General features: G+C 45.1%; 1 protein-coding gene across 4 annotated transcripts in view; it reads right to left on the minus strand.

Annotated features, from left to right (window-relative positions):
• AGAP1 (ArfGAP with GTPase domain, ankyrin repeat and PH domain 1) overlaps positions 1 to 25459 on the minus strand; it is a 308565-nt gene that overhangs the window by 244906 nt on the left and 38200 nt on the right. The gene's annotated exons all lie outside the window — the stretch shown is intronic.

The following is a 25459-nucleotide window of genomic DNA, read 5'->3' on the forward strand; positions in this document are numbered from 1 at the left end:
CGCCCCGGGGCGGGCAGCGCGGCGGAGCGGCGGGGCCCGGCCGCGCCAGCGGCGGCAAACAAGCGCCGGAGTGGAGTCCCGCCCGCCCGGGAGCGGCAGCAGAGAGCGCCAGGATTCCCTCGGCCCGCTCCTCCCGGGATACGCGCCACGCCTCCCGGCCGGCAGCGCGGAATTGTCCTCGGCAGGTCGGGCAGCCCAGGCAGGGTCACCTGGAACACGCTTGTGTTCTCACAGGAACGCATCCAGGTGAGGCTGGAACGGCTCCAGAGAGCGACACTGCCCGGCCCCCCCGAGCAGCCTGTCCCCATCCTCAACGTGCTCTTTCTCGTGGTGATGTGAAACTTCTCGTGGTTTGTGGTCATTGCTCCTCATCCTGGCGCTGGACACCACTGAAAAGTCTGCCATCACCTGCCTTTTGGGATATGTGTTAATGGGATCCAGGATTTACTCACAAAAGGGCAAGGTGTGTGATGCTCACCAGCTTGGACCCAGTGAGCTCAGATCTTAGTCCATTCTGCATCCAAGGCAACACTTCCTCCTCAAAACCAGTCAAAACTACCCAGAACCTATTTATTTTTTTAATCTGTGACCCTCCTTAATAAATGTTCGTTCACCCAACACTCTGCACAATTACCAAGCCCCATTACTGGATTGGCTAGTCATGCAAAAGCCCTTCCCAAGCAGCGGTGTCATCAGAACCTGGCTCTGGCACACAGCTGGAGGGTGTGGCACACTCAGCCCCTTTCACACCCAGCTTGCCAGGGCTTTTGCAGGGATGCTGAGGTAATTAACAACCAGTAAATGCCCGCTCTTAGTCATTCACAAACCAGGATGGCAGAAAAAAATAATAAAAGAAGTTAAGCAACATTAGGAATAAGGTTTCTATGTTCCATGCCTAACATGCCATAAAAAGCACCTGCAGCTGCCTTGCACCTCCCTCCCAGGTCTACAATCAAAACATCCTTCACCAATGCCAGAGAGGGTCAAAAGCAATAAAAAAGCAGGTGTAAACAGGAAGGAAAGCACTGCCACTCCCACCACGAAGCCCCAAGAGCCACAGCTACAGGTATTTTAAACTTTCCAGGGACAGGGGCTCCACCACTGCCCTGGGCAGCTGTGCCAGGGCCTGAGCTCCCTTCCCGTGAGGAACAGCTCCAGACTGGAGACACAGCTGGGCAGGGCACAGCAGCAGCTCCAGGGGAGGCTGGACTCTGACACCAGGAGTGAGGGATGCTCTGGGTCCCAGCCTCTGCACACATCCATTTATCGGGGACACTGCGATCCCACAGCACACACTGCTGCTCTGCTAACACAGAGAATTCCTGATGTACCTCATTTCTCAGATATCAGTGTTGTCTTTAACACTGACTATTTAACACTGATTATTTAACACTGATTATTCCTCTTAGCTCTATTCACCATGGAACAGACCTGTGTATCTTCAGCAGGTAAGGATTCAAGCCCAGGGGCTGGGAGCAACCTGCTCTAGCGGAAGGTGTCCCTTCCCATGGTGGAGAGTTGGAACAAGATGATATTTGATGTCTCTGAGATCCTGAGAGGTCTCCCTTGGCCAGCCTGAAAACAAATTTCCAGTTCCTTCTAGATGTTGTTCGCTGCCATAGAATGACAGCACATTTCTCCATTTCTCTGACACCCAAAATGCCATTCCCAATGGAAAAAAAAAAAACCAAAAAAAAAAAAAAAAAAAAACCCAAAAAAAAAAACAAAAAAAAAAAAAAAAAAAACACAAAAAAGAAAAAAAAAAAACACCACGAAGGGAACAGACGGGGGAAGGAAAGACCTGCTACAAAATATGAGCCTAAGAGTGAAAAATAGTTTATGTTTTTCTCCAGATCCAAATGTGCAAATCCAGAGGTGGAGGGCTCATCCCGCCTCCCGATCCAGGCCGCGCTTTCCAGCGCGCCGCGCAGCCTCCTCACCCGGAGCGGGATCAACCATTTTTCATCCTCCCGGGATGACAGACCCCTCCAGAGGAACCACTTTCAGGCGCAGACAAATAGCCGGCACATTCCTCCAGGCCCGTCCGGAGCATCCCACAGCCCCTGCTCCCCGCATCCCGCCCCGCTCGCACCGGGCCGGGAACGCGCACATCCATCAATCCATCACCGCTCGGGATGCCGCGGCAGCAATTCCTACGGGCAGTAAGCGCTCCTCGAAGGTTGCTCTGCTGCTACTCATCACAACTTACCACCCTGCAACTTCCTGTAAATAGGGACGAGGTGTTTTGCAGCCGCCGGTGCCGCTGGTGCACAGCCCAGCATCACCTGGCGGTGCTGCCGTGCCCCTTCACCCCGGCCAGAGAACTACAGAAATCTGCTCTGACTGCTCACAGCGGGTTATCCCAGAGCAGGGAGCTAACCCACGGCTCGAGGGATGTGATGCCGAATATCCCGGGCGATCTGGGGGATGCTGCAGGGCGGCAGCGCTCCCGCCCAGCCCGGCCCGCAATCAGCACGGATCCGCTCCCAGAACGGGAGAAGTCCCCGAGGCCCGGGACAGGAGCAGCCGGGAGGCACGGCAGCCAAGGCAAACAAGGCTTTTGGCCGGCAGCCCGCGCCGTGTGTCCTGAAGGGCCCTCGGCAGCGGCTCCCGCTCACCTTCCCTTGCGGGGGCTGCACAAACAGCGGGCTCTGCACGGGGGCTGCACCCTGCCTTCCTCCCTCTGCATCCCTGCACTGCACACTGCTCCGCCACCTTTCAATCACGGAACACCCCCAGAGGACTCTGCTCCAACAAGTCCTGCTGTCCCTCCAGGGCGGCCACACTGGGGAGTGGAGCCATGGAAACTCTCCATCCCACGCAGCCAGGAAAAGCCACTTCCCACCTAGGATAAGCTCTCTACCAGAATTTAGAGTTTCACACCTCTCAGCAATGAGAATTTATTTTTAAATCGGTGAAACGCGGGTGTCTCAAACCCGTCCTCAGAAAGCTGGTGTGATCAGAATGAGCCCTCTGAGCACTCCATCCATCCAGTGATGCCCTGGAGCTGAGTTTCACATCCCCAGCACACAGCACGCACATGAACACTCCATCCATCCATCCAGTGATGCCCAGTGATGCTCTGGAGCTGAGTTTCACATCCCCAGCACACAGCACGCACTGCCTGCTCTCCATCAGCAACTGCAGAGATGACCCTGCTGGCAGGAGAAGCATTCCTGCTCTCCAACAGCTGCACAGCAAGGTCACAGTGAGCAGCAAGCACTACTGCTACCGACTCTATAAACCCAACACTTGTCCCTCCCCAAGTGGTGCAAAACAGGTGCTGCGTTTTCTCTTTTCCCAAGAACTCTTTGCAAAAATAATTATAATCATAATTCTTTGATTCCTTGTTCTTAATTCCTTAAAGGTGTTTCACATTCTGCCAGCAGAGCTAACGCAATCTGCTAATTTACAAATGTAAAAGCCCAGACGTGGAGAAAGAACACTTGGACTTGCTGATCTCAAAGGTCTTTTCCAACCTGAACAATTCTGGGATTCTATTAAATGCTTCATATACACCAGCAGCATCTCAGAATGAACATTTCCATGCTGACGCTGCGTTTTCTCTTTTCCCATGAACTCTTTGCAAAAATAATTATAATGATAATTCTTTGATTCCTGGTTCTTAATTCCTTACAGGTGTTTCACATTCTGCCAGCAGAGCTAACGCAATCTGCTAATTTACAAATGTAAAAGCCCAGACAAGGCCTTGGGGATGCAGCAGCCACTGATCTCAAAGGTCTTTTCCAACCTGAACAATTCTGGGATTCTATTAAATGCTTCATATACACCAGCAGCATCTCAGAATGAACATTTCCATGCTGAGACAGACTGGACAGGTTTGTCAAAACCTTTCAGGGACACAGCTCGTGTGATGCTGCTTGTTTATATGGCCATGGTTTGGATTTTATTGGACACTTCACTGCCTTCATTGTCTTTACCTTTTTTTGTAAGAAAAGCAGCCCTAAATGTTACCATTTCTGCAGACTGCAGGTTAAACTCCAGACACACAGTACCACTCCAAGCAGTGATTCCTCTGACAAACTGATTGTGGAAGGCAAAATTAGGTCACCTGAGCAATTCTTGGGAGCAATTCGGACACGATTCCACGCCTGCTTCCCGGAGAGGGGCTCCAGCCGCTGTTTGTCACACGGATCAGTGCTCAACCAGCAAACAGGAGAAGGCATCTGGACCAGAGCAGCACAGTGCTGCAGGGGAGCAGCAGCACGGAGCCCAGGCTCAGGGGCTTTGCATTAAGGCACTGATCTGTGCTCTCCTGTCACTCTGCACTTGTCCATTAAACAGGCCCGAGTTCACTGCAGGCAATTCCCCACTCACGTGGAGAACAGAGACATCTCACAACAAAGCAGGGAACGGGGATACCAGCACAAGGGCAGCATTTGGCACCAATAATGATCTTACTGCCAGCACAAGGAAAGCCCATTCCTGTCCTAAAAACACTGGAAAGGGAATAAAGGCCGTGGGATGCACAGTAAAAACGCAACTCAATCGTTTGTCTCACGAGGAGGGAGGTAAAATGCTTGGCATTGCTTCTGCAGGAAGACCAGGGATACTCTACCACATGGGATAATAAAAGTCACAATAATTTTCATTTTCATGTCTCAGCGTGGATGATGGTACTTCCTTTCACATCAATTATGCCTCTTATGTACTTCATAGTCTAAAAGGCTCTTGCTTCATAAGACTACATTATTTTATAAATAGAATAATGAAATACCTTTGACTCATATTCATTCATTAAAGATGAGAGTAGAGATCACTCATCTTTATGTGAAATGGAAAGAAATGAAGTTAAATCAGTTATGATTCTTTTTAAAGCATAGCATATGCTAGCATTATTGTTTTTTAAAAATTATCTTCAAGCAAATTCTGAATTCCATAAAATTTCTGGTGTCCAGGCATAGTAGGTTTAATCCCTGCAATTTACTTAAAAGAGCAGAATAAAGCCTCTTCTTTAAAGGGAAAGAGCACAAAACCTCTTGAATTCTTCTGCATGACTGAGATCATCCTTTTGATTTCTGCCCCCGAGCTGATGGAGCTGTTAAAATTAATATATTGTGCCCATCCATCAGCTTAAAAACAAAACAACACACCTGACTGCAGCTGGATTTTCACTGAATAAATCAGGTTAGTCCTCACTTATCTTCTCACTGAACAAAAAGGCATCCAGAGAATTAAGTGTGAGATTCATTTTCCCATTTTAAGTAAAGGTTTTTTTACATCACATCATCTGACAGAGTTGTATCCTTCTGTTGTATTTAATTGAAGCAGCAGAACAGGCAAAACAAAACAAGAAAAATTAAAGAGATCATAGAAACTACATATTAATACTTTAAGCTAAGACACCAAAGCTTGTTGTCCTGAGAGCTACACTGTTGAATTATAGATACAAAACTCAATTTGTACTTCTATAAACTCGGTTTATCATTCTGCCATTCCCCCCAAGGCCTTGGGGATGCAGCAGCCAATCCTAAAGCCATTCCCACAGGTGATCCCAAGACTCTGCTTCCACTTCAATCCCAGCTGCCAACACAGATCTGCTCACATGCTGCATTAATTCACAGGGGTAACCACAGAAGGGTGAATTCTCTGGCTTTATTTGCTTCTGAGCAGGCTGGCAGTGCCAGCCAGAGCCCTGCTTGCTGCTCCTTTCATCTCCTGAGCCAGACAGACAGACGGACAGCAGCATCCTGTCACCTGCCTGCCCTCTCAGCTGCTGGCAGGCAGAGATCCCAGGAACAACCTGTAAGAAAACTCATCTTGCTGCACACCCAGCATTCCCTGAGGGGGCTGCTAACACTCCCAGTTTGTGCACACCAGTGCTTTGGAATCTCTTTTTAAATACAGCTATTTATTAACAGATAACGCATTAACATAAAGCCATGTTTGTCTCCCAAAAAGCAGTGCAAATTTCAAGAAATCCTCACCTCATCTTGGATATTATGTCATTTTTTTTAGAAGCTAAGTGCTTTTGAACTCAGGCTATCATGCATTTCCTTTAACCCCCTCTCTGGCACAGTACAATATTCTGACAGGCAGCATCAGCTGTAACTCAGGACTGCACCTTTTGCTTATTACTTGTGGTGTTTCAGCACCTCACAAGCAGGAAGATTTCCAGATGCCTGCCAGCATTCACAGTGTTCCTCATTTTCAGGCAGGTTGTTTTTCACCTCAAATCACCTAGACACTCAAACTGCACTGCAGCGAGGCAGAGAGAGCTCAAGAAAGCACTTTTGGCTAAACTTTCAGCTCCCAGCTATTGGAAGCAGGTGAATTTGTCATTAGCAAGGATCTAGGTGAGTACTCGGGCACAGGATGACCTGCACAAAGCCTGGGCAGGCTCCATGAAGACAGAGGCTTGTGTGTTTGTGGAAAAGGATTATTCCAAAAGGCTTGGATCCATCAGTGTAAGAAAGAGGGGGGATGTGCCATGAGACCTGCCTTTCCTGCCACAGCCATCTCTTCACTGAGCAGTGCCACTCTTCTGGGAGCCTGGTTAAATTGCTGCCACTACCCAGCATTTCTCTGTAAAGCCAAGGGTCACAACAGGGATCACAGCTTGACTCTGGGTTTTTTAAACTGTAGGCAAGAAAAAGAAGCAAGGAGCAGGAATGGGATGGGGAGGGTAGTGTAGGCTCATCTACAAGCAGATGGCAGAAGGACTCTCAGCTATGATGTTCCATTCTGGACACAGACATTCCACAGGCTCAAAAAACTGGACCTACCTCAGGGAACAGAGGCTTGGGGTGTAGTCACAACTTCACACTCCCTTTACAACCTCAGAAATGGACTGTGGCTTTCCCCACAGGCTTCAGAGAGACCTTGGGGCACATGAAGGGGGCTACAACAGGGCTGCAGAGCAATTTCACAAGGGTCTGCAGGGGACAGGACATGGGGGGAATGGCTTTAAACAAATGGACAGCAGGGTTAGGTGGGATATTGAGAATGAATTCCTCCCTGTGAGGGTGGGCAGGCCCTGGCACAGGATGCCCAGAGAAGCTCTGGCTGCTCCTGGATCCCTGGAAGTGTCCCAGGCCAGGTTGGACACTGGGGCTTGGAGCAACCTGGGACAGTGGGAGGTATCCTGAGGTGGTCCCTTCCAACCCAAACCTCTCTGTGGCTCTACACCACCCCTCCTCTGTCTCTGCAGCTGCACACACCACCTCTGGAGGGTATTTTGTGGGTGCACACCAAGGCCAGGCTTTGTTGGGGTTACACAACCGTGAGGACAGAGCAGATGGAGCTGCTGCCAGCTCTGACCCCCCAGGTGCTGCGCTCAGGGAAGCCACCCCAGTGTTATGCAAGCCTTGCATTGAAAGTCTGCCTTTCTGCACTGAGCAAACCATGACGTCTGGAAAAGCTTTCAACAATCACCCAAACTCCTTAAAAAGCTTCTCCCTTTATAAGCAAAGTACAGCAGCAAAGAAAATGTGATGTCAAATCAGCTTGAGTGGCCGTGCTTTCAAGCCTGCCTCGAGCTAAGAAGCCAAAAAGCTTCTAAAAAACACAAAGAGAGTGGGTCTGGGTAAGGCAAACTTTTCTGCAAACCATGCACTGACCCAAGGGGCACTGCAGGACACAGACAGGCTGGCAAAGTGAACCATGCAAAGCAGCAAACCCAAACAGGTTCACCTCCTGCACAGCTTGCTCGAGTCTGTCCCGGCCCAGCAGCCACACCTTGGGAACACCCCCTTGGGAATGGGAGCACCACTGTGCAAGGGGAAGAGGAGGGGAGGCTCCATTTAGAGCAGAAATTACCCTGAAGAAACCCCCCAGTGAAGGGCTGTAGGTGTTGGGATGTACAAGCAAACTCAGGAGCTGAAACAAGAGAGCAGAGCCAGGGAAGCTGAAGGGGCTGGGCTGTTTCCCTCCAGCTTTGCAGGAATGCTGAACAGTGGCAGGAGGCAGAGATCCAAAGCACCACTTTGGATCAGCTGGGAAATGCTATTGAACACCAGCACTGCCGTGCTCTCAACAGATCTACAATTGTAAAATCAGAGTGGTTTGGGTTGGGAGGGACCTCAAAGCTCATCCCATCCCATCCCTGCCATTCCAGGGACACCTCCCACTATCCCAGGCTGCTCCAAGCCCTGTCCAGCCTGGCCTGGACACTTCCAGGGATCCAGGGGCAGCCACAGCTTCTCTGGGCACCCTGTGCCAGGGCCTGCCCACCCTCACAGGAACAATTCCTTCTGTATGCCAAATTTCTATATCTTCAGTCTCTAATCAATAGACAAAGATACCACCTGAATAAAAGATTAAAATCTGAAGAACAGCATTTTCCATCGAGGAAAGACATTTCTTAGCAGTAACCTTTAACACATGAATTTGTCTCAGTGCACTGCAAGAGCACACAAATTCTCCCTCCACCATCTCACACCCCGCTCTGTACATCCTACTCCTGTTCAGCAGCATTTCAATGGACAATCTGCCTGTTATCTGCAGACCCACCATTAGTTCTAATGCAGAAAACTCATCCTTTAGCACTTCAGAAGATCTGCCTGAAACAGAAGCACTCATTAAGGCAGAGACCAGCAGGAAACACAGCTCTATATGAATTTTGATTAGACTGGCTCTGAAAGAAGAAGCTAATTCCTGAAGCCAGCCCTTTCACCATGCACAGGCCTATGAAATGTGCCATTTCCTCCTGGTCCTCCACTTCTGCTCCTGCCCTCCCCCCTGTTATTCCAATGGTTTCCATGCCATTTCATTACCAGGATAAAAAAAATTAACATAATTTTCTAACATGCCAAAAAAAAAAAAAAGGGGGGGGGGGGGGGGGGGGGCTGGAAAATTCACTTCCTTGCTTTTGCTGTTTTAGCTCCAAAGCTAAGCAAGGCCAGCTGCTCAGGAAATACCATTGGAATGAACACATTATTGAACATGGAAGAATCAATCGAGATTGCTGTCAAAAATTTCACATGCTGCAAGCAGGCCAGCAATCAAAGGGCTCTTACGAAATACTTCTCAGCTATGTTGAACAACTTCATCTTTCAAAACTCAGGCACATGATCAAAATTACTTAAAAAAAAAAAAAAAGAAAATATAAATCACAGAAAAAATAACTGAATTAGAGGAATTTCACCAGGAAACCAGGAGCTATTTTTTTGTTATTAACACCTGACATAACATGACTGTTCTCTAGGTGTTGCATTTATTCCAGATCAAATGAAGAGGGGGGGAAAAAGAAGTTGTAGCTCAAGATTACTTCTTTCCAAACAGCAAAGTCCACTCATTTTGTGACTGATTTCATCCTGGATTCTTCTCACTGACACGTTTGCTGACAACACACAAAGAACAGTTACTCTTTCAAAGGGCAACCTCAGCCCATTTTGCTGTAAATTTTTGAACCCCACAGAGGTTTCTCTCCATCAGCTGACAGTGATGAACAACTTGACCACGCCAGAGTTGCTCAGGGCTCTCCTACAGCCACACTGAGGAAATGTCAGGGCTTGGAGCAACCTGGGATAGTGGAAGGTGTCCCTGCCCATGGCAGGGGGTGGAACTGGGTGAGCTTTAAAGTCCCATCCAACTCAAACCATTCTGGGATTTTTATACCAGGTTTCCTATGTCCTGATGCAGCAGATTGGTTTGTTTATGGGGATTTTTTCCTGCATTTCCATAATGCTGTGCCACTCTGAAGTAAATATCTCAAGCAAGTCTGCTCTTCCTTGCATCAACAGATGGAATGTAGCTGCCTGTTCAGCTCCTTTTCCAAGCAAAGCATTTGGATTCTTCCTCATTTCCCTTAAAGAACCTTTTGGTGGCCTTCATCACCTGACAGTTCAGATCTTGCAGCACACAGGAGGACACTGTGAGCTGAGGCTGCCCTTGCAAATTCTATATTCCTCCATCACTAAGCTGAAATAACCTATTTTACCAGGTTTTTCTTTTTTCTTTATTTTTTTTTTCCCCCTTAACTCTGCTGACCATAATGCATTATCATCTCATGGAATTTAGCTCTGGGATATTCCATTTGACAGTATCTGAAGTTCTTAGTTTCTTTAATATCTGCTGTCATGTGCCTTTAGTTACAGAAATGTTCCCCAAAAAGGGTCCACCTTATTCAAAAACTCTGTACCTCCACAGGAAATAGAAAATGAAAAATCATGAAAAATGAACAACCAACCCTCAGGGTGCAGTGTCTGTAAAACAGAAAAACACCCTCAAGCACCTCCTCTTTTCCCTCCTCACCCCAACATCCACAAGATACAAAGAAGATACAACCTCCATAATTCTGTGGCTCCACCATGAGCAAAAAACCATATTAATAACCACTATTTTCCATTTCTGGCACCTCAAAACACTGCCCCAAATGTGTATTTGAAGCCTGGCTCAAATAAATTGTTGCACGAGGATGATGCTCTGCATCTTTCTGCTTATACCCCAGACAGGGGGGTTGAGTAAATTTCTTATAAAAGCAAATAATTACAGAAAACTTAAGCCCCCTGCTGCTCCTAATTTGACCTGTTCTTCAGCTCCAAGCCACAGCAATTGCTAATGGCCTGGGTTACTTAGCAGAAATTAAGTTTTGTCTTAGAATCTCTTGAATTAATGACCTCAGAGTGGAATAAGCTTTGTGAACAAGAGTCCTGAGGATCCTGGCAAACACAAGAAAATAAAGAGAACACAGGTTTTGAAGCTGAAGACTACAAGGCTGCTTTAAAATTAAGATTGTTTATAACATATGAGAGCTGAGCAGGTACTGTATTTGCCTTCCTGAGTAGAGAGAATGCACTATGTCAAAAATTCATTCAAAAATTCAAGTCTTGTCCACCTTGAAGAACAATGAATGTCTTTATTTTCTCTTCCTTTCTTATCAGGAATGGATTTTCAAGTATGCTCCTTCAACTTTTATTATGGCTTTTATGTCCAAGTCAAATAGTTTGCTCTTGGCACATGTGACACTAAATACTGACAGTTATTGACTGTAAAAGGAAATTCTTAATTGGATGAATTACACCCTCTTGATTCTAACAACAATTCTGTAGAAATGTTAAATCACCACAATTGCTTTCACTATGATTCCCATTTTTTTATTATACTCAAGTATTTAAAAGCTCAAGTTCCCAGAATTATACCTTACTGCATTGAAAGAAATACATTAATTGAGTAAATTCATATGAAGATTTCTTTTATTCATATGAAGATTTAGGCACTTTTAAGGTGTTTGGTACTTCAATTAACTTGCAACGTTATGAATTGTACAATCAGAACTCTCTTGAATAATGTTTAATTAGGACCCAAATGTCACAACAAAGGTTATCAGAGGTGTATTTAAAAGCATGTTTTACCTGGGAAAAGCTCATCTTGATTCAAACTGTGAAGTGATTTGAAATTCAGTGAACTGGGGGAATTATTATTAAAGTAGAAGGCACAGATCTTCTGAAGAAATACTGAATCCCAGAACACAGAGCTTGCTGAGCAATTAACATAAATAATTCTGACCTGTCCCTTTTCCTTGTTCACTGAAATTGGGATGCTCACAGCAGAAGGAATATTCTCAGGAGAGAAAGGCTGAGATTTGTTTGAGCACCTCAAGGAGAAAACTGCCAGCTGAGGAGTTCCAACTGTAGCTGGGATTCTTTACAAGTTAAAACACTCCAGGTTTTATGCAGTAATAAGAAACCTAACTGAATGATGTCCTTCTGTCCAAAAGGGAGGAGTAAGGTCACAGATGGCTGCCAACCACACCTTGGCAAGAAGCACTTGAGTGCAAAATTCTTTACCCACCTTACATCTTCTCTGGTCTTTATTCACCAGGCAAGGGAGTGAAGTAAACCTATCTTTGCAATTAAAATCATTATGTGATCACGAGAGGGTGAGAACACCAACAGGAACTGGCTTATCTAAAATTTGGATTTTACCCCCAGGTTGGTGACTGCAATTCCTGCAGACCCAAACCTCTGAAGGACCCTAAAGGACACAAAACCAGTGAGTGAATCATGAGGATTCAATAAAGCACTGCAAAGCCTGGCCCTCAGAAATCACACAGTGACAAATCTCTGGCCACCTTTAGGGAATTCTGGGAAAACAGGCAGCAGCTTCTGCACTGCATTTTACCTAATTTGGCAGGTCTCAGTTGCAAACAACCTCAGCAGAGTTTGGAGGCCCAGCAGTAGGTGTGCTGGGGGAGAGCCACAGGTGGAGCACTGGGGCTCTGCTGTCACCTGTCACATTCACATTCTCTGGAAAAATCCCTTTACCCAGGATTTTGCTCCTGGGAAGCTGAGAAGCCTCAGAGAAAAGGAAAACAATTCTTACCTCATTTGCTTCTCCTGTGTTGTGCTCATGTGGAATGTGGTTGGAGATTGTTTCATTGGATTCTGCTGTGAGCTGCTTTCACTCAATGGCCAATTGGGGCCAAGCTGTGTTGGGACTCTGGAGAGAGTCACCAGTTTTCTTTATTGTCTTTTTAGCCTTCTGTCTGTATCCTTCCTGTATTCTTTACTATAGTTTAGTATAGTATTCTTTAATATAATATAATATAATATAATATCATAAAATAATAAATTAGCCTTCTGAGAACATGGAGTCAGACTCATCATTCCTCCTCCATCTGGGAACCCCACAAATACAGTAGTCACCCTTCACCAGCAGCAGGCTGATGTGGCTTTTCCTGGAGCTCCTGGGAGCCTGGGGCAGACAAGACTGGATAACCAGCAGTAATTTTGGTGTGCTTGCTTCCAGCTACTCCCCCAAGAGATCAGGATCTCATTCAAAGCAGCCAGGGAAACACACACAGACAGGGAACCTTGGCAATCCTTTAGTGCCAAGCCTACAGCTCAGCTCCTTCCTGGGCCAGCTGGATGGGAGAAATCCAGGATTCCTGGGCAACTCATCAATATCATTAAGCAGAAGCCATTTATTGTTTACATTACACACATATTTATATGTTCTGCCAACTGCTAAGTACACACTTCTAGATTGGTGCCTTTGTCTTCTTCACTCATTTTCTGTCTGCATAAAGATTGGTTACAGTCCAACTGTTTCACAGCCCTCTGTTACCTAGTTCTTGCTGTCTTGGTAATGTTTCTCAGCCTCTTCTTCCCTAATTTAGCACAGTTTCTGTCTCAGTAGCCTTGATGAGTTCCTGAGGCTTTGCTAACAAACCTAGCAGCAGGCTGGCTGCTGCACACCATGGCCTAACCTGGCAAATACATTGCAACAACCTCATGTGGGTTTCACTGCTCCTGCAGCCTCAGTTTTCATGGATATCTTTGTCTGCACACAGGAGAGAAAGCAACAGCACAGAAACCTGCCTGGAACAGACTTGCAAACCTATTCATTCAATAGGAGCATGAAAAACAAACCCAGAGTTGGGTGTTTTTCATGCTCCTATTACCTGGAGTTGGGAGGAGAGAAGAGGAGAGCTAGAGAATGGGAAATATTTCCAGAATGTTTTGTCAAACATGAGGAATGGGTTTGGTTTCGATTTGTTGTTTGTTTTCTTTCCAGGTCACACACCAGACAGGTTTTACACAGGTTTTGGCCTGACCTTGCCTTGTGCAGGAGGTGAGACTAGATGACCACCTGTGGGCTCCCCAGCCTGAATTTTCCTGCACAGGTAGAGGTTTTTAAACTGCTCAAGCATGATTTTGCTGTATTAAGATTCATATCAAATGAAAACACTTCAAAAATATGAGTATTTCTCTCAGGAAAGCAAACTCATATCTATCCTTTTCATAACATTCTGAGTGGTGTAACAGTGAGAGAATAAAGCAACTGGAGGGATTTTCCCCTTCATAACAAGCACAGACAAATGATGCAGGTTCAGGCTTAGGAAAACAAAAAAAAAACCCTAATCATAACATATTAATGTTACATGAAAAAAATCTCATTAAAGCCATAGCAATATGGCAACAATGCCTCCTGATACAAGCAATCATTTAATAACCCTAAATCATATTTTAGACTGGAATATCACTTCCAGAAGAGAAGAACCATGTCCAAAACAACATTCTTTAAATACACTGGACCGTCTTCTTTAAATATTTTAAAAGCAAAACCAAACAAGTGCTGGGCAGCAGAAGGAAAGGGGCTTCACCTCCAACACCAGCCGTGGCTGTGGGGAGGCAGAGGTCACCCATCATGTGCTCCCCATGGGAAAGGCTCCTGGGGTCAGCTCCCAGCACCTCCCAGTGACACAAGGGCTCAGGAGGGAGGGAAACTTCTCTCCCTACCCAAGGGCAAAGCCCTGAGGCTCTGGCTGGAGGAAACACTTACCCCAAAACCTTTCCACTTTCCAGTTCCCTTCCTGTCACTGCAGGCACTGCTCTCCCTCCATCTCCACCCAGAAAACCCCACAAGTGTTCAGCCAGCAGCTCTGGAGCAGGGCAGCAGAGCCTGGATTTGATTTAACAAGGAACACAGGTATCCATCCTTTCATGCCCCAAAGCAGCTTCCCCTCTTCTAACCTCTCCTTTTTATTTGCCTATAAAGAAGCCTAATTACTCAGCTGCACCATTTTCTGCAAAAACATCCGAACACTCCCACAAGATGTACTGGCTTGTTTAAACACCAGGTAACAGGAGCGTGTAGAAGATTCATCCTGCCATAAAAAGCAGTTTCAGTCCTATCACACAACATGAAATACCAAGACATAACGTATCCATTAGCAACATTAGTTATCTTTGATTTAACATGGAACACAGGTATCCATCCTTTCATGCCTCAAAGCAGCTTCCCCTCTTCTAACCCCTCCTTTTTATTTGCCTATAAAGAAGCCTAATTACTCAGCTGCACCATTTTCTGCAAAAACATCCGAACACTCCCACAAGATGTACTGGCTTGTTTAAACACCAGGTAACAGGAGCGTGTAGAAGATTCATCCTGCCATAAAAAGCAGTTTCAGTCCTATCACACAACATGAAATACCAAGACATAACGTATCCATTAGCAACATTAGTTATCTTAATGTATGGATCACCAAAACTCCCACTTCAGGGACTGCCAAGTTTTTCTCTCTGCATAAGTTCCACGACAGCTTTCTTTAAATAGCTGAAATTTCAAGTACTTTCCAAGTAAAACACACACTGTGAATTAAAGTTCGATCATAACTATACAATAAAAATCATCTTCATTCAACCACCAGCACTTTCAGGTCATTCCCCCTGCACACTATTGTTCTGTAGGGATGCTACAAGACATTTTAATTTAAAAAAAAAAACAAAACAAAACAAAAAAAAAAAAAAACACCACACCAAACAGATGAGGTTAGGATTTTCTAGCCCTTAGTCCAATCAGAACCAGATTCAAAGACAACTTCTGGGAGAAACTCAGAGTTACTCCTAAGAACTGAAGTTTCTGTTTAACACACAGAGTTTGTCACTCACCCAGGCCTCATGAGCCACTGACAGAGTGAAAGGTGCTGCTCACAACATTTCACATATTGGAAATGCTGATTCATGTCTATGAAAAACTTAATTCATGAGGGGTTTCATGCAGGTGCTGAAAAACACCTCATTAAGGGTTCACTGCTCACTTCAAGAGCTCTTGTCTTTTCCAAGTTTGGGCTACAAATGTTATTGAAAATGTATATTCCTACTTTACAGCAAATTATAACCTTGCTCTTTTACTGCTTTAAGTATTTATATTCACAGTGGAAAGAATTAAAAAAAAAAAACCTCTCACACAGTTTTGCATGTATTCACTACTTAACTGTTGAGCAAATCTAATGCTAAAGGTTAATCTTGAGACAGGGACCAGATGTTCAGTCAGAAGGAGATTTTTCTCAAGAGGAGATACCCAGGAAGTCTGTCTCTCCAAGCTGCTCCAGCCCACAGAATTTCCCACCACATTTATCCCACTGGGAACAACTGTGACTCAGCCTCCAATTTAACCATGCACGGAGCAGGAGCAGCAGCTCGGAGGGCTGGGAAGCACACGGAGCACCCGGAATGTTCTGCAGCATTCAGGTGAGCTTCACTCCAGGCACACACAGCTCCTGCCAACGTGATCCTTGTTACAGGCTTCAGAAGGAACTTTTAATTCTCTAAAATCTGAGCCATGGAGCTGATTTTAACGATTAACAGAGCACTCGCTCTGGTTCTCACCAGCAGAACATTTCACAGGTGAGTTTAACACCCGTGGATAAACTGGTTGTTTTTAATGATAAACAGAGCTGATTTTAATGATAAACAGAGCACTCACTCTGGTTCTAACCAGCAGAACATTTCACAGGTGAGTTTAACACCCGTGGATAAACTTGCCAGGTCTTCTCTTCTCCAGGATGAGCAGTCCCAGCTCCCAGCCCCTCCTCACCTGAACAATGCTCCATCCCTTCATCATCTTTCAGTCCCTCACCAGATTTGCTCCAGTAAATGCACATTTTACTTGTACAAAGCAGCCCACAAGGAACAGTAGGAGCCCAGAGGAAGGATCAGCTCCCTCTCTGTGCTCCAGCCTTCCTTCAGAAACAGAATCACAGTCTGCTTTGGGTGGGAAGGGACATCAAAGACCATCCCATTCCACCACCCAGGCTGCTCCAAGCCCTGTCCAGCCTGGCCTGGATCAAAGACCATCCCATTCCACTCCCTTCCACCATCCCAGGCTGCTCCAAGCCCTGTCCAGCCTGGCCTGGGACATTTCCAGGGATCATGGGGCTGCTCTGGGCAGCCTGTGCCAGGGCCTGCCCACCCCCACAGGGAAGAATTCCTAATTCCCATTATCCCACCCATCCCTTGCCCACTGGCAACAACAAAATTGTGCCTTTCACTTCTTAAATCCATGGGAATCATTAGGAATAGGGAACCCAGGCTAAGGATGGCTTAGCATGGGCTGCCACACACACTTCTTGTATCCAGGAGAATTTCAGCTCCTGCTGAATTTAACCTCTTGCACTCAGCAGATCTTCTTTCCCTCAGCATGAGAAATAAACCCAAAAACCCAAGTTAGGTAAACCCACAGGAACACCCCACGATCACAGCACACGCTGCCAACTCCCAAACACCACCAAGCCCCCCTGGCTGGGGCTCAGCACTCCCCAGCTGCCAAAATGCAATGTACATCCGTGTACATCCGTGTGCCTGGCCTGGCCAGCAGCCAGCTGCAGATGCTCACAGATTTTCACTTACTTGCCACAGTGCAAGGCCGTGTTTCAAAACGAGGATAAAACATCTATCCCCAGAAAGAAGAGGATTAGATATTCATTTAGGGGTTTTCATATTAAATCCAGATCCTGCTAAGGATGGGATGCCCTCTAAACCAATCCTAAATCCCCCTGTGGCCCCAGCATGTCCTAAGATATCTTTAAGCTATTCTGCAACCCAGCAGGACAGAAAAGCCTCTCCCCAAGCCTCTGTGAGTGAAGAGGGCAGAACACAATCAGCACAAAGGGAAGTTGATGGCTAATTCCACAATCTGTGCTCACCTCCTGCCCTTCCACTAGCCAGGATCCCATGGCAAAGTTCCTTAAAAACAGAAGTTATTTGCAGAATAATTTAAAACAGAAAAGATAGGTGTTTAAAAGCCTGAAAATATCATTTTTACTGGGTAAAAAAACCAACCCTGTGTCCCCACACTACTCTCATGACAGAGAGGAGTCTGGTCTTTATTTGACCAAATCTCCATAAGACTTTTCTGCTCACACACTGCATTTTGGGGACAACCACAAGCCTTGCACAGGCTTTGAACACAAATTATTAACCCTGCCAATGGCTCTATGGGCATCAGGAGAAATCTACCCAAAAGCTTCAGCTGCATCTGGGTTTTCTCTGGACTGTTTTTAAGTAGAGCATGGCAGCTCCAAGCTGTATAAATCCACCAGAGCAGGATGTGTCTTGGCTCAAACATTTCAACAAACACCTAATAAATAAGATATAGGGAAGCTGTATTATCACACCAATGAATGATGATTTTACTCACCTGACAAGTATTTTTCAACAGCCTCCTGAGTAGCTTAAGGTTGCTAATAATACAATTATTGATTAAGAGAGGAAAATATATCAACCAAGTGTAAATCTTACGCCTTGACCTTTCTGAGATGCTCCAACCATAACGTAATAAAACTGACAAATATTTCATTTGGAAAAGCACACCAACATATTTTAGGTGCCACCTGAAAATCCACAGCCCTTTCCAAGCTTTACATGAGATACTTCTTGAATCATTAAGGTTGGAAAAGACCTCCAAGGCTGAGTCCAACCATTAACCCAGCACCCAGAGCAGATTTGCATATCTACAAATATTGCAGGTTCTACAAGCACAGCACCAAACTGTGCTCATCTACCAGCAAATCCACTGCAGGAAATGTTTCCACTATTTGATACAGACTGAAAAGTCTTCAGTAAGGATCTGCTTCAACCTAAGCATCAATCTCCTTCAAATTGGAAGTACACCTGCCACGGCAAAAATGCCTCTATTTTGTATTTTCCAAGGTAGGCATCAGGAATTTCACAGCAGCAAGGACTGGGAGCAATTGATCTGAGAGGTACAACCTCTGCTTGCCTGCCTTCCCAGGCAATCTCTAGGACAAAATATGCCCATTTGGTTAAAGCTGTAAAAGTCCATTTCCCAGCTGGTTCACAACCTGCCTCATCCAGGCAGCTCCCACACCTGTGTTTTCCTCTGTTCACTATGGCAATACCCATTCCAGCCCTCTCTCCTCAGGCTGTTACAGCCACCTGACCCTCATTTCTTTTGCAATATTACATGATTTTACCCAGCATCCTGAGCACTGCTCAAATGCATGCACTTAGTTACAGTGGAACATTTCCAGTCTTACATGGTTTTTTTTAAAACCAGGCAAGAAAAGCCATTTATATATGTATTTTTTTTTACCATCAGCCCTTCAAGGCAGGTTTCAGCAATACCAGAGCACTGCAGGTAATTGAGATTCTCCTTCAGTTCCAACACTGCTACAGCCAACAGGAGGGACAGGAAAGATGGCACTGATGTGCCTGCTGGAATACCAAAGAGTGCTGTGACCTTCCCACCCAAAGCTGCTTTACAAGTCTATTTTGTGATTATTCCACAGTTCAGGTGAATGCATCAGCTACATAAAATTGCTTTCTCAGTTCCTTGCCCATCATTCAAACAGAGACCAATTCCTCACTTCCTCATCTGCTTCCCAGCCCAGGAGCATTCATTTCATTTTCAGGTATTTCAAGAATTTTCTGATAAATTCTCTATTTTTTTTTCCTGTCCTTCCTGCCAGCTCTTCAGACACCTCTTCTGCTACAGTGAATTTCTGCAGGGAACATTTGTAGGTTCCCTTCCCTATAACTAAATTAATTCAATTATCTTAGTGAAGTTTAATGGAATAGCTTCTCATTTTGTTCACAATACCCTGACAGAAGAGAAATGGTTACCTAAACACAACAATTAGGTTTTTCCCGAGGCATACACGGCTGCTTTCCCAACTTTTCCAAAGTAATTTCAGAGGAAGAAAAACTTCAGGGAAAATACCTTTTTCAATCACTAATTCTTAGACATTTAAAAACATCAAAGTGTTCAAATAGGAAAAAAACACCAAAAATAACATTGTGTGGGGTTTTTTTATTCACTGCAATATCCTACAAAAAGCTCCTTTTCCAGTCACAAGGGACAAAAGTGACATTTCCATTGTCTACAGGCAAGCCAATTGAATTTGATGCCTGTTGATAAACACTGAACAGGACATTCTTACACATATAAAAACATCAAAATGTTCAAATAGGAAAAAAAACACCAAAAATAACATTGTGTGGGGTTTTTTTATTCACTGCAATATCCTACAAAAAGCTCCTTTTCCAGTCACAAGGGACAAAAGTGACATTTCCATTGTCTACAGGCAAGCCAATTGAATTTGATGCCTGTTGATAAACACTGAACAGGAATAAAAAGCTTGCAGAAGCCATGCACTTGCTAGAAGCCAAATCTGAGGATCTGTCAGCCAAAATAAAGAATCCCAGTGTCCATGGCCACACACAGAGGGCAAGATCAGGTGCTGAACAATGGAAAAGAGCCCCAGATATTCCTCAGGTCCAGGATTTGAGATGTTCTACCAGCAAAGATCAAAGTGTGAAAATCAGGTGACAAAACACAAACCAGATAAATTCCAAAGGCAGCTTTGAGCCACCAGGCAACAGCACCCACCAAAAACTGGAAAAACAGATTTTCATCCTGCTGACTGGAGAAAATGCCAGCCTGGTGAGGAAGGAGAGGAGGAAGCCTTTGCAAGGAGGAGCAATTGCAAAGCAGAGCAACACAAATTGTGCCTCAGCCACTGAATTACAAACAAGGAGGAGCTGCCAGGGAAGGCCTGGGCTCAGCCAGCCCCCAGGGGATGGGATGGGAGGGAAGGAAGCACAACAGGCCTGATAAGATCAGCCTCCTGCCCCCAGAAGCTGAAGCCACTCCAGCTTTCAGCCTAATAAAGAACATCTTTAAAACCAGGGCTGAACATCTACAGAGAGAGCTTCAGCAAAGAGGCCACGCCACAAACCCTGCCTCAAAGTCCACTCAGGAAAGGAGAGAAAATTCATGCTCTTGTTCCCCCACCCAGCGGGGCGAGGTGAGATTGGGATTCAATTTTTGGAAGCAATTTGAGTGAACAGACCCACTTCAAACCCACTGAAGTTAAAGTACAGGAAGACATGATTTCAAAAATCAAAATGATCATGGTAATCCAGGGAGCTTCACTGTCTGGAGGGATTCCATCCTCCTGGGAGAGCTGGGGAAAGGATGTGTTTCTTCCATCAGGAGAGCTGGGAAAGGAGCCTGTCCCTCTCTGGGGCAGCGGCAGTGTCACAGGGCTGTGCACAACAGAACACCCAGGAAACCAAAGAGATGGCAGTGATGGCAAACCCAGAACAAAGGCCTTCCCTCTCCTCCAGGCATCCACAGCTCTGCCAAGGCATTTGAGCCAAGGCATCATTCCCACTGCACTCTGGAAATAGATGTTTTTCAATGCCCAACACTTCGGAAAACCATTCTAACCACAACCAAGGCACAGACTTGCTCCTGGTTTAGCTGGTTTGATAACAAAGCCAGGTCTCTTCCCTTGTCTTCTGCTTCCAGGTGATGGTTTGAGGTTTGATCCAACATTTTGCAGCAATCCTTAAGTAAAAACAATTATCCCTTTAAGACTTGTTGAGGATAACTTCACAATTTCAGTCAGGTACCTCAATCCCCAAGGGCTACTGAACATTTTCCATTTCCTTATGTATAATTAAACCTTTAGTATGCCATGAATTTCTACCTCAGCCCCTCTGCTTTACATTTGTCAACACACTTCACTCTGTCCTCATTCCATTCCTTACATTAGCTTAACCTGGTAAATGACATTCTTAGCAAAAAAATGTTGTTCTTCTTAAAATACAAGCTTCTCCAACTCAACAAACATCCACATTGTCAGACAAAAATGTTGTGGAAAAGAAGGGTGATCCCGCCAGGATTTTGTTATGCCCTTAAAAGGAACAATGCATCTAAATTCAAATTAAAACACGACACAGAGCAAAATGTCCCCAGAAATAGTGACATGAACTCAGGAAGAAGTGATAAGCAAGGAAGAACTACTGGAGGGGGAGAGGAGAAGAGCCGAGACACAAAAGGGAATCTCACATTACCCAAAACTGTATTTTATGACAACCCAGCCTAGGTAAGTCATAAATCTGCTTCATGAAATCCAGTGTTGGCAGAGTTGAAATCAAATAAGCAAAGAACAGAAACTCACTATTCTTAAACAGAATTGGGAGTGACCTAAACCATCAGTTAAAAAAACTTAATAAAAAAAGATTTTGCTCATAATTATTCCCTGTACTCCAAAAAGTATTCCCACAGTTGTTCACAGTTGTTACTATGCTCGTGTGCTGAATGCTGAACACCTTTCAGGAAATACAACAATAACTGTACAAACAAGCTGTATTCTAAGTTGCATAACATTCCAAATTACACTTCTCTTCACATTTGTATGGCATTAAACCTGCAACAAGATTGCCTTTCCATGGAAGGGATCTGGGAATCCACAGAACCCACGAAACAGCCAGAAGGCAAATGCTTCTAAGAAGTAGGTCACTCCTGCTGCTTCCAAATTATTTACAATCCCCAAAGAGCCCTGGAAGCACAGCCAGCATTAACGTCGGAGGCACTACGGGCAAAGCACGTGCACTCAGAGGGGAAAGCAAACACTGCACTTCAGCACTCACTGACAAATCGTAGATAACTCTCAAATAATAGACCCTGACTCCAAAAAGCCACTTGTCTTGCACTGAAACAATAGTTCATATGAAATTTAGGCACAGCCTTAGTTCAAGGAGGTGACTGTCCAAAGCGTGTGACACAAAGCATCTACACGTGTTCCATGAGAATTTGGCCTCCTGGTTTGGAAAGCATACATTGACCTCATTAAAAAAGGTTGCATTTGGTAGTTTTCACTGTTTTCTAGGCAAGAAAAAGCCAATTACTCCCAAACCTCTGCTTTACAGGGGCCCAAGACATTCTGCCAGCCCCTCATTAGCTTCAGCTGATACCCACTAACTCTTCTGGGATACCAACAGCATTTGAAGGATCCAGCCTTCACACATTGCTCCCAATTTTCTGCCAGCACTGTGGCCAATCACTGTTTACAGCCAGCCATGCTACACTGGAGAGCTAAAACCCCATAAATTATAAAAGCCAGTCCTTATCTTCATACCTGCAGTAATTCCGCAGTGCGACACGGCTCCACTTGGAGCCCCTCTCCCCCTCCCAGCCTCCCACACTTGGAGCAGAGACTCCTTAAACACCAACAAACTGAGGTCAACTCACAAAAGAAATGTGACTTCCTAATATTTCATTCTGCTGGCAAAACAAGATGCCTCTGCAGCTGTAATTGTCCTTGGAGCTCAGCCATTTACGTGCTTTCACTTTCCAGATAAAAATGACCCTCATCTTTCCAGGATACAGGACCATCAACAGGGAAAAAACATGTCAGCAGCACCATTTATCCTGCATAGGAGGCATGTGTGGGGTTACCTAGGATGACCTTCCTCTGGACGCTCAGCTCAGCACCAGATGGGATTTAAATACACATACCCCCATCCTAATACTACTAAAGCATTTCCCGCTGTGGAAAATGCAGGAATTAGTACCTGCTCCAGAACAAAGGAAGTGTGGTCCAGACCAATTCCTTCCTGAAATGATTTGAAATGGTCACACAGAGAACAACAGATGATAGAGCTACTCCATGAAAAACAGTGAAAAGCAAAATCCCTTCCTAATTCAAATAGTGATAAAAAATGTGGAATTAAAACTGCACAGTACTAAATAAAACACACTTTTTATTTAAAATGTGCTTCTCGCCACAGGTTTGCAAGGGGTCTGAACACAAACATGATCCAAGCAGTTGGCTATCACCAGCTGCAAACCAAGGAGACTTCAGGGACCCTACAGAACTCCAGTCCTATCTGTTTGCTTGAATAAAAATCACCACAACCTTGCAAAGGTCAGAAGCTTTCTCTCAGAGCCAAGATCTGCTTGCTACAGGTCTTACTACTTGACACAAAAAAGAAGTCAGAAGTACCTTGTGGTCCGGAAGGTCAGTGAGGCCAGCCACAGGTACCTCACGAACCACCACAGAACTACTTTTCCTTTTAAATTACCACTGTGCGTGACCTTATCAAAAGGAAGGAGACCTTCAAGGGAGATAAACATCAACTGATAAACCAGACCTGGAAAACCCAAGTCCTTTCACTGCCCAGGCAGAGCAGCAGATTCATACTCAGCTGTGAGATCATCCCAAGAGCAGAGGGAAACACAAATATAACAGCAGATTCTTTCAGGATACTCACGACACATGCCTGGTATCTTTCATTTTAATTTCCTTCTGAAGTGCTGTTACCCCTCATCGCCCTTCCAAACCACAATGGCAATGAATTTGGCCTCAGTCAATCTAAATGGCCAAAAGTCAAGTGTCTTGTGCTGTATTTTTTAAGTTACACTAGAAAAATTCAAGCCAGCTCTTATCACAGTCTTGACATGATTTTGCTTAGGTCCTCCTAGCTCTGCTTTCAGGTTGTGTGTATATTCCATGGGGTGCCTGCTCTGTAAGCACAGCTGTATGTGAAATTTAAATACCACTTCCGAATCCCTAGAACGCTTTTCTAGCCTCAGCTAAAATACCCATGTATTCAATTAGCACTTATCTCCTAGGAGTAACATTTATTTTCATCATTAACCGAGCACGTGTCCATCCATTTTTAAAGCTGTGGTTCCTCCAAGGGAGAGAACAGTAGCTGAAAGGGCTTTTGTTTTCTTGTGGTGAAGGCATGCTAAAATAGACATAAAATGCCTGGCATAGTGCAGAGCCAGGTGTCCAATTTTTCCTCTTAATGGCTGGAGGCAAAGAGCAGAAATAGCTTTGACCCACTTCTGCAGGAACCCATATGACCATTCTGTGTTAAGCTCACAGGAAGGCTCCTGTTCTGTTAATTTATTCTCTGCAGAAAACAGCTGAACCAAAGGGATTTTGAACTCGCTCCACTTGCCATACACGCTCACCAGAGTTCACCCTGGTGAAAAAATTACATTTATTTTAAAATATTATTATTTAAAATATTATTTTCAGACAAGTGCCATAGCACAGTCATACTGGAAGGGAATGGAATTAAAAAAAAATAAAAAAGGAAATCAGGAATTTTTCAAGCAAGAAGCTTAGATAAAATCCTCACCGTAGCAGCAGTGCCTGTATCATTCCCATATCATTCCCACCAGGCTTAGTCTGCTGCCAAAGCAACACTTTCAGTGAATAATCATCAGCATACACATGGAATACTGATAAAGGCTTTGGAGAATACAGAAGCTCATCAGGATAACAGAATTACGAGAATAAAGGCGAGTTATTTACATCTATTGAGCTATCCCTTCTCATCCTGCTTTGTCTTTATTCTTAAGGCAGCCCATCTTCCAGCTGATTTTTTAGCATTATAAGGGCAACACCAAACAGACACCTGCCTACAAGCAGAGCTGCTCATAAACTCTTTCCAGACTCAGAAAGAGTAATGTCTTTTTATAGCAGAGGAGATTTGGACATATCAAGCATATTTTCAATTTTTCTCCTTCAAGTTCCAGACACTGAGAAGAGCGCCCTCAAATAGGATGGGCTGGGCTGGAAGGGACCTTAAAGATGATCCAGTGCCATGGACAGGGTTAGGGTTACTCCTTTCTTTAGGGTTACTACTTTCCACTGTCCCAGGCTGCTCCAAGCTCCATCCAACCTGGCCTTGGACACTCCCAGGGATCCAGGGACAGCCCCAGCTTCTCTGGGCATCTGTAACAAATCCATTTTGTCCTCTCTGTCTTAGAAGCCTCAAGAGCCTCACCTTTCTCTGAGGCCAAACAGCAGAGCTGGTTTCCCCAGGCTGACCCCAGCAGCCACAGACACCTGATCTACAACAACGACCAAATTACCCTGCTCAGGTCCAGCTCCTCTTCTGTGGAACAGGATGGTCCTGAAGGTCCCTCCCAGCCCAAGGCAGTC

The sequence above is a fragment of the Passer montanus genome, unplaced genomic scaffold (genome assembly GCF_014805655.1).
Source record: "Passer montanus isolate IOZ18808 unplaced genomic scaffold, ASM1480565v1 scaffold165, whole genome shotgun sequence".
Classification (NCBI taxonomy): Eukaryota; Metazoa; Chordata; class Aves; order Passeriformes; family Passeridae; genus Passer; species Passer montanus.